This window comes from Telopea speciosissima, chromosome 2 (assembly GCF_018873765.1).
Source record: "Telopea speciosissima isolate NSW1024214 ecotype Mountain lineage chromosome 2, Tspe_v1, whole genome shotgun sequence".
Taxonomy (NCBI): Eukaryota; Viridiplantae; Streptophyta; class Magnoliopsida; order Proteales; family Proteaceae; genus Telopea; species Telopea speciosissima.
Window position 1 is genome coordinate 18,387,767 of NC_057917.1, and position 10,073 is coordinate 18,397,839.

The 10,073-nt window shown below is 37.5% G+C and overlaps 1 long non-coding RNA gene across 1 annotated transcript; it reads left to right on the forward strand.

Moving 5' to 3' along the window:
- The first annotated feature begins 7,505 nt into the window (after positions 1–7,505).
- LOC122651878 lies at positions 7,506–8,618 on the forward strand. The gene is made up of 2 exons (XR_006331527.1): positions 7,506–7,593; positions 8,362–8,618. It is a non-coding gene; the product is annotated as an uncharacterized LOC122651878 (long non-coding RNA).
- The last annotated feature ends 1,455 nt before the right edge of the window (positions 8,619–10,073 follow it).

Sequence of the window (10,073 nt, forward strand, 5' to 3'; positions counted from 1 at the left end):
ACTTCCAATTTCAATCCAGACCTGTCCCATTTAGTCAACGGGACCAAACCTAGGACCTCGTCCCGATTATTAATGGGACAAGACTGGTGGTATTAGTTTATAAACAGTTCTAAGCATCGTAGAAGAGAGAGAGAGAGAGAGAGAGAGAGAGTAAAACTTTATTCCATTATTATTGTTGGATCTTTCACCGTGGTGATATCTAAGGTGTCCCTTACATTAGAAAGCAATTTAGAAAACGAAATCATAATGAATTTCATGGTTTTACTTCTTCAAACTCCATAAGATTACATGTAAACTTATCAAAATGATAAATAAGAATTAATCATGACCAAATAAACAAGCTCATAAATGATTTCAGTGTCATCACTAAAGAAGTTTATTGAAACAAAACTAAAGGTCTATTCGGTGAAACCTCCTAAGAGAAAATGAGACCCAAATATATTGAACTACAATCATAAAAAGTGGTGATATGTGTAAGATCAACTCTCTAATAGATAAACGTCATGTGGTAGGGACTCAAGCCTGAAGACACATAAGCAAGTTTGCACGTGATTAATTTGAGGTCACGAGAAAACCATTATGACCAAGATTCCTCACACCAAACTTGTGATTGGAACTTTCCACGTGGCCAACCAACTTGGGACTCTCCACGATGCTAGCTGCAATTCAGTTCAACAGTTCCCGCTCAGATCTCCCACCTAAACCCTAGAGAACGTGTTTCACATAAGCTCAGGACCAGATGATCTAAAGTTCAACGATTCCTTCCTCATCCTATAAATAAAACTATAGTGATTGAAGTATACAGGTGACATCATACAATCTTAAGCCTATTGCTCTTTCGACTCTGTCTTCACTATTGTTTCTTTGAGATCCGACTTAAGCATCGGAGAGTCCCCCCCCCCCCTCGAGCTCACTCCAACTAGTTCTTTCGTTGTGTTGTTGGGCTTTCCATGTGTTGGTTAACCTCAGGAGGATTTCAACAACAACAAGCAGTTTTGGTACCTAACCGGTATTTCAGTACTGGTATCATTGGGAATCCCATCTCAGAACCGTCCCATCCCATTTATTATTTGGTATCAATATCAAATTTCGTTATCATCCCGTTTATTAATGGGACAGTCCGATACTAGGTTTTAATAGGATAGTTCTCGATTCTGGTCCCAGATTGACACTCTTATGCTAATACACTGATAATTGTACATGGGCCAAGCTAGGTTGAACCCATTTGGGACCTACAACTCAATGGCTACAAATTAGTCCAATTCAATCCCGTGGGTTAAATTGTATCAATCTAACTCATGAATTTGAGTTTTCGAAAGGCCATCATCAACTACACTTATTTGAGTGTGTCATGTTCGAGCATCATGAGGTGCTTGAAGTATTCCTTTGCAACTTGTACATTGTTGCCCCCCATTCCCTTCTATCCAAGGACTCCAAGATGCAAAATCATTAGCAGACACAAGTATGAACTATAGACATTTGGACTGGTTGGATAATTGCTCCTCATCTCATTGGTCATGGGAGATTTTCTCTCTTCTGTTGGATATCATGTCTGGGATAGGGAGGGGTTCAGATACATCGACCTTAGGTTTCCACGTATCCTCTTACCATTTGACCATTTCTGATCTTCGCAATTTGTCTTTGTCCAATGCCTTATCTCAATAGTTTGCTCTCTAATCATGCTCTCTTTTTAGAGAATGGATCATTTGCACATACGTGCAGGTAACGTACATGTGAGAGGTAACCACTTGTCCTTTTTGTTTCCATTAATACCCCTCCTCCCCTTGTAAATGACAAAAATGGGATAAGTGGTTACCTCTCACACGTACGTGCACCTGCACGTATGTGCATATGAAATTTATATATAATCATGTTCTCTTTCTCACCACCAATCATACAACATAAACCAACTTCTCTGCTCCCCCTACTTGTCAAGGGTATTCATCTCTTTGTTCCTGACCTACATGTCTGGGATCGCATGGTCTTGGGACACATGAGGATTAGGGTTTAAAAAATCGGTGAATCGGGTCGAGAATTGATCGATTCATATCGGAATTGGTCGGGACCGATTTGTATCAGAATCGGTTGGGATCAATTCCAATTTTTGCCGTTCTAAAGAAGAACATTCACCTTGAGATTCTTTGATTTATGCCCTTTCAGGCATTTCTAGGATTAATCGGACCGATTCTGGCCGATTCTGATCCGATCTGAATCAGTAATCTGTAGGGACTGATTTCGGCATGGATTTGGGGTTTAAAACCCTTATTGGGATGATTGAAAAGTGAGACATTCCCATTGGAGATAAGTTTTTTTTAACTAAAATAAACTTAAAATAGAGAACACATTTCAGAGAGATTACGAAATACCCCTGTCTACTAACTTCCATGTACATGCCTTAGTGATCAAAGCATGGGCAGATAAAATGTTGTCCTTGTTTACCTTATGTACAACCACTAAATAAATAAAGTAAAAAAGACTAATGATAAAAAAAAATAATATATGATAAAGCTCCCATGACCGTCTACAAGAGTTGTTTTTCTTCAACCATATGTCGAGGTTTTTCGAGTCTGTCCAAATTTTAGGCATTAGATGCCTTATTCTCTTGCTGTCCAAATTCCTTGTTCGATTGCCTTTCCTTCTACTTCATTTGCAAAATCTAGGTTACCATAATTAAAAGAGAAGGCAAATAAATATGTATGAATCATTAATATAGATGCCCATCCACCTTGTGTAGATACATAATAGAAACTCCCATCGGTTAGAAAGATTGCATGATCTTTTGAGTGACAAGAAGAGAGGAATGTAGTCGACAAGATTGTGGGACATAATAAGGTGAGATTTCTATCTTATGGAGATAAAACTACAATTTGAACTGTAGCTAATTTGTGGTCTAAGGTGGACACCCATTGGTTGATATGGTAGAGAACACGATGGGGTTTTGGTTGATCCTGTTCATGAAAAATATGATTTCTTTCCATCCAAATGAAATATAAAACAAAAGCGGTAACTTCCAAGACATACTTAATTTCATGCTTTGATGGAGAAGAAGTTAGAAGACTTGAAAACAGAAAAGCAAACGAGTTAGTTGAATGAGAGGAAATTTGTAATCCCAAAGGGCAACCAAACCAAATTATTCGAGAGAATGAGCATTCAAAAATTAAATGCCAAATGGATTCCTCCTCTGATTGACAAAGTAAACATTTGGTATCAATAGGGTAAAACTTGTCAATGAATTTACGGGTAAGAAGACCATTGTGGCAACATTTCTACAGAAAAAGTTTAAACATTGGATGCATTTTTAATTTCCACAATAGCTTCCAAATAGATGTCTGAAATGGGAGAAAAGCAGGATGACGATTAGCTTGTAGATTATCTAGACAAAATACAACAATTTTTGTGAGGAATAGCCCAGTCTTAGAGAAGGGACAGAAGAGTAACATCGGGTGAGAGTTTTACTTTGAGCATAGAGGTGACAATGTCAGGTAAGAAGAGGGAGGAGATGAGAAGAAGGTTCCATTGACCATTAGAATCTTTTAATTACTTAACATGAGAATATCAAAGCACGAATACTAAACTGGGGTCAAGATGAAGTCCAAGGATCTAAACATTGGAGGTAAGGTTGATCGGATTTTTTTTTTTTTTTAATGAAATAAAGATAAATTAAAATATAATAGAAATATTCAATGTCATGCAGGAAGATGAACAATGTTCTATCCTAGCTTAGTTTGCCAGATTATGAGCTAGTTGTATCAGATGTCTAGCTTGCTTAATAATATTTACAGATTGAAATGAATCCATAAAGATTTTAATATCTGTCAAAAGATGAAAGAGTTTCCTTGGCCAAGGATACTGTTCCTGGCATGTTGTCCGGTTCTTCAGCTCCTTAGAATCTGCCTAGATAGTCAGCTTCTTGCAATCCAATAGAAGTGCTTTTTTGAGCCCTTCTTTGAGTCCCTTGAGCTCCGTTTCCTGTGTTGTTCCTGCATTTCCATAATCCATAGATGATGCATATAATTCATAGTTGTAGATAAGTACAAATCCCCATCCTCCTTGTTTCGAACTCTGGTTATAACTTCCGTCTGTAATCAAAATCATGTTATCCTAGGTATTGAGATCCAAATAGAACTTCATGGGATGAGAAGTCAACATAGGAATAGGACTTAAGTTCTGGGAATCCTGAAAGCAATGCAAAGAACTCGATCTACATCGCTTCTGGATAAGGATAGATTGTCGGTTAATTTATAGAAAGCTTCTTTGATGGTATCACCATGAAGGAATTCTGTGTGCAACCCAAGAGGTCCTACTAGCCAAATCCTTTTTGCCAAATTGCATGATAAGAAAATATGCCAAGGTGATTCATTGGCATCCTGGCAAATCAAGCAAGAATGAGAGCTAAGGTTCATCCAATGGAGTTTATCCCTGGTGGCCACTCCATCTCTAAAAAATTTCCACAAAAATAACTTGAATTTTGGATGGATTTTTAACTTCCAAATTTTGGTCCACAAGGTGTCATTATGATGATTAACCGTGGACTCATTTGTAAGGAAGGCAGCAGCCACTTTGGTGAAAAACCTGCCGAATTTTCATAAAGTGCAGACGAATTTATCCTCATGTGGAGATTGCAAGAGTGGAATGCTGATGATACATTGGCTAATTGGATTGGGGAATAATGAAGAAACTAAAGCTGTATTCCATGAGCAATTAGAAATGAGCTCGTCAACAGTAGAGAAATAAGAGTTTTGGAAACCGAGAAGAGACATAACTCTATTTGGTAGATTAGCAGGGATCTATGGATCAACCCAGATATTAACTCTGTGACCATTGCCAATGCACCAACGAGTGATATGTCTAAAAGTAGGGAGAAGAGCTCGGATGCTGTTCCATGTCCAAGAGCCAAATTTAAATTTTTTTAGAGGAGACAAAAGGGGTGAAGATGGGAAATATTTAGCTTTGAGAACTCAAGCCCATAAACGTGATAGCTCAGTAAAAAGTCACCAAATCGATTTCATAATTAAAGCTCTGTTATGGTTCCAATGAGTTCTCATTCCTAAACCTCCTATATTTTTTTGGGTTACAAATACTCTCCTAAGAGATTGGAGAAAATCTTTTATGTGGTGTAGTAAAACCCTTCCAGAAACCACAATATATGGAGTCTAATTTTTATCAAATTGTTTTTGGGAATAGGAAGCAGGACATTTGATAAGTGGGAATAGCTTGAAGCACTGATTTAATCAAAAGAGATCTCCTTGCTTGGGAAAAAAATTTACATTTCCAATCTGAGAGCTTATTTTGAATTCTATTAATCAGAGGAGAAAGAGTTGTCCGTTTGGAACGATGAGGGAAGATGTGTGTACCCAAGTATTTAGATGAGTCACCCATCACTGGGACTTCCAAAGTCTTGCAGATTTTTCTTTGAAAGGATTTGAGGGTGTTATTACTAAAGCAAACTCCACTTTTGGACATGTTCAATTGTTGCCCCGATAAGGACTCAAATAGATTGAGAATAGATTTCAGGGTATGAACATCATCAAGATTTGCACGACAGAAAAGTAATGCATCATCTGCGAAGAAGAGATGAGTTATCTCAGGGGCAGTACATGCAATCTTAATACCTTTGAAAAGATCAAGATCTCTATAGGTCTTAAGCATACGAGATAAGCATTCCATGGCAATGATGAATAGATAAGGACTAAGGGGGCAACCTTGCCTGAGTCCTCTAGGGGGTTCAAAAAAATCAAAACAGCTCCCCTCAAGTTTAATAGAAAAAGAGCACTTCAGAATGGAAGAAATAAGGTTAATCCATGATCGATCAAAACCAAGGAATTTCAAAATGGATATGATAAAACTCCATTCAACTCTATCATAAGCTTTGGACATGTCTAATTTTAGAGCCAAAAAACCCTGTTTCCCTTTCTTTTTCTTTTTCAAGTAGTGAAAAATTTCTTGGGCAATAATAATGTTAGCAGAGATCTGTCGACCTTTGATAAAAGCAGACTAAGAAGGGGAAATTATGTCAGGTAAAAAGCTTTTTAGTCTGTTGGCAAGAAGTTTTGAAAGGATTTTGTTAGAAACATTGCACAGATTAATGGGTCTATAGTCCTCTACCAAACAAGCATTATCTTTTTTTGGAATAAGAGTGAAGTGTGTGATTTATGCCTGGGGAAATATAAGCTGAAGACAAGAAATGATGCACATATCTGGTAATTTCAGGATGAACTATGTCCCAACAATGGTGAAAAAAACCTACATTCCATCAATCCTCGGGGATTTAAGGGCTCCAATATTAAACACTGCATTTTTTATTTCATCCACAGTTGGCAGAGAAGCTATGGAGTGGAGAGCTTGAGAGGATGGAATCGGTGAAAATAAACATCCAATGAAAGATGGGTCAAGTGGATTGGAAGAGGTTAATATTTCCTGAAAGTGAGTAGCAAAACAGTGTGGAATTGCAGGAGCAGAAGTTAGGATGCCCTGCAGAGTCTTTTAGAAAACAAATTCTTTGGGATCGAAGATTCTGTTTAGCAGTAGAGTGATAACAGCTGGTATTTTTATCTCCGTCGGAGATATAGGATTGCCTAGAATTCTGTAACCAGAAAAGCTCTTCAACCTTGAGGATCAGCTTTAGATTCTTATAGGCCTCTTGTAAATCGATAAAGGTTTGGTTCGACAAATTGCAACATTCTAAGGACCAAATTTTTTCAAAGGCCTTATGTTTGATAGGTTGACCGGATTGTAATCCTCTCCAATTCCTTAAAAGTGTGTAGTGCGTCAATTCGAGGTGGAGATGTTGACACCTGACAACTCAGACATCCAACAAATTTTTTTTTTTTTTTTTTCTTTTCGAACTTGATACCATTGGACGTCCGAGCTGCCAAGTATCAACATCGCCACCCTGAACTGCCGTACTCCACCCTTTAGGGAATTGAAGAGATTATTTTCCAAGGTTGACCGTATAAAATTGGTCAATGAACGTTGTATTCACCTTGTCTGTTTTTTTGGGTGCAAGTTGTATTCACCTTGTCGTACGCTAGTAAGTGTTCTTGAGGATGCTCTGCCACTGAAGTATTCCTTCTTCTTCTTTTTTGCTCAGGTTTTTATGATGAAAGGCGATTTTGAAAACACTTCCGATGGGGAATTACCTTACTATTCCTAAGGTGCAGTTGATGTAGTTCTTTGGCTTTCATTCATTTACTTTTCCATGTAATCTAAAGTGAAATAACGCTTTGATCTCCCCGATGGCAAAAGGAACAGTGGTGTGACGATGTGTACCTCGTTTCCTGGCCGACTTCCACCCTGAATGATAGTGGCCATTTTCTCTTTTTTAATATGTATTTGATTGTTTCTGTTTTCTCTTTTTTCTTAAGAAGAAACTCTGGATCAATGGATATTTAAAGTTTTGAAAGGTTTATTTCAGTTTCAGTTTACTATTGTTTGTGAATTTGTTCTTTTCTTCATTCCTTAACCGTTACTGAAATTCTGAGCCTTATCTTGTACCGACTCAAGCACTGGTTCGTTTCTTCGCACATCAAGCCCATGAGGAAGGTCGCCTCCAAAATGGTTGCCGCCCTTTTGAGCCATGATAATCAAATGCAGGTGAGTGCTCTTCATTTCATCGAAGATGCCAAATTTAAATTCGTTTTCTTTATAATTATGTCTTTTGTACATTTTCACATCCTAAAGGAAGCGCTGTCAGTTTAATTCATAGGATTTCTTTCTTCCTCTACATGTTTACTGATTTCCTGGAAATGTGTTCTTTAGGAGACCCTGCCTTTTCTTGAAGCTTTGGAAAATAAAAATGCAGGACCAGCATGCATCCCAATTTTTGAATCATGGTCAAGGCAACTATATGAAAAACATTGCAACCCATAAATAGGATCTGTAGTAATTTACATCTAAAAGGGTTTAACTATCAAACATGGAGGAGGACTCCGACCTGATGTACCATTCATCCTATTGGTTACATCTGCTACTCTTATTTCTCATTCAAGTTTTTATCACCATTCTTACCAAAAAAAAAGGTTTTTTTTTATCACCTTACAACTCAACTCAGTCTTCTCCCTACTAAATGGGGTTGGCTATAGTGCAGCTCATCGCTTCCGGGGGTATGCCCTAGTATAAGGTCGAAAATATAAACTTATAGGATCCATGCGAAAGGATTTGGCTAATGTTTTATATGATGCCGGCTGCCAAACTGATGCACTAACCCTAGTGGAGTTTATGCTAAGTTTGTATCACCTTCTGCTTGAATAAATCTGGTGAATCTCTTCATCTATTTACTAATGAATGAATCCAGATAAATTATCAACCAATCATAGTTTGCAAAGTGGTGAAATGTAGTTTAATTCCTTTCACTTTGGGCAGGAGATATGGAAGCAGCTTAACAAGCATATATCTTTGAAGACAAGTCAGTTCAGAGCAAGTTAGGAAGAAGACCAAAGCTTTGTTATTTCTTTGGTTCTCTTTCTTGTGATGATTAAAAAAATGTATAATCCATCTCTCGAACAGAAGCCCTTGCTGTATAGGATTTGCCCCTTAGAATTTATTTATGAAATACAGTTGATTGTACTAATTCAAATCAAAGTTAAATATGTAAATAAAAGAAAGGTTTCAGTGTGCAATACTGGGTTTTCTTTTCACTGTCAGCGGCTCATACTTGGAGATTCTCATTGCACATTCCTTATAGAATTTCACCATAAAATTCTCTTTTGATGATCTGGGTCTTGATCCTGACTATATTTTTTGGTGCATATTTTGCTTTCCTATCTCTAAATCCCTTTCATAATATGTATGTATTAAAACCATTTTTTATAAAACTTTGGAAGTATTTATGTGTTGCACCAAATAGCTATCTAAAACGATCAAACATAAAATATGACAATGTAAACACCACATTAAGTTTTGAAAGGTGGCTACTTGTGAGGGTGTTTGGATCCACCTTTTCAAGTTGTTCTAACTTAGAATGTATTCCATCTTACATAAAGAGGTTGCCCTGCCATATTTTGGTTTCTTTAGCAGCTTGCTACAACTATTTTCTAAGAAAAAATTCTTTCTATTGGTTCTGCAGAACCTACAACCCTGTTTCAGCCATGTGGAGGATGCCATGGCCAATCAAAATCACCCATCTTGCATGGAACCTCCAAATCAACCTTGTGTATAGTCTTCTTTCCAGCTCACCCTATACCCCAATCATAGAATCTGTTTTCCCTTATTAAATATTTTCTTCACTTAATAGAAAAAATTAGCAAGAAAAGGGACCTCTTTATTACACATGATGGGAGGGTACCAGGTTGACACTTTGCCATCTGAGGAGATGGTGAGGTGAACACATGAAACCCTTCGTTCAGTAAACTTGAATACTTGGTATTCTGTGATTTGGCAGAAAAATATTGCACACAAACCATTACCAAACAGATTTGAGCATGGTTATGTTATGTGTATGATACCTTAAAAACTGTATTCTGACACTCAGTTGATGCATGGTCACATTGTCTCATCATTTTGAAAATTTTCTTTCATGGATGAATACAAGTCCTTTTGGTAAGTTGTTCAATACTGTCAGAATCACTTGACCAGAACTGGATTCTAGAGCAATGTATCAGCCTCACCTCTGCTTAACGGATGCCATGATTCAAGTGAGAAACAGAACACAACCAGTTTTTCTACTAATTCGTAGCTAGTGTGGCTCCATGGACTGTCATTGCTCTCTGCTAGTTCTCTTGACCGGTTAACGTTCAGTCTCAGTGGGTAAATGGAGGCTTCCATACCAATCAAAACCACTAGGATACTAAAGCCTTTATTATGGAGCCTTGATTGAGGCCTTTATGTTGCAGATATGTGAGTCTTGATGTCTTGGATCTGCCTTAGGCCAATGGTTGGGTTGATATGTTCTGCCAATCATAGGCCCAGATTGGAATATCATTTGTGTGTTTATTTACTAAGTTTGATACAACAGCTCTATCTGTTATTGAATAATGACTTGACCCTAAGTGTGCTATCCCTTCACCATTCCAGGAACCTCTTATCCTAATAATGTCTTTTGTTAAATTCAAAATTTTCATATTAGAAAGCAATCC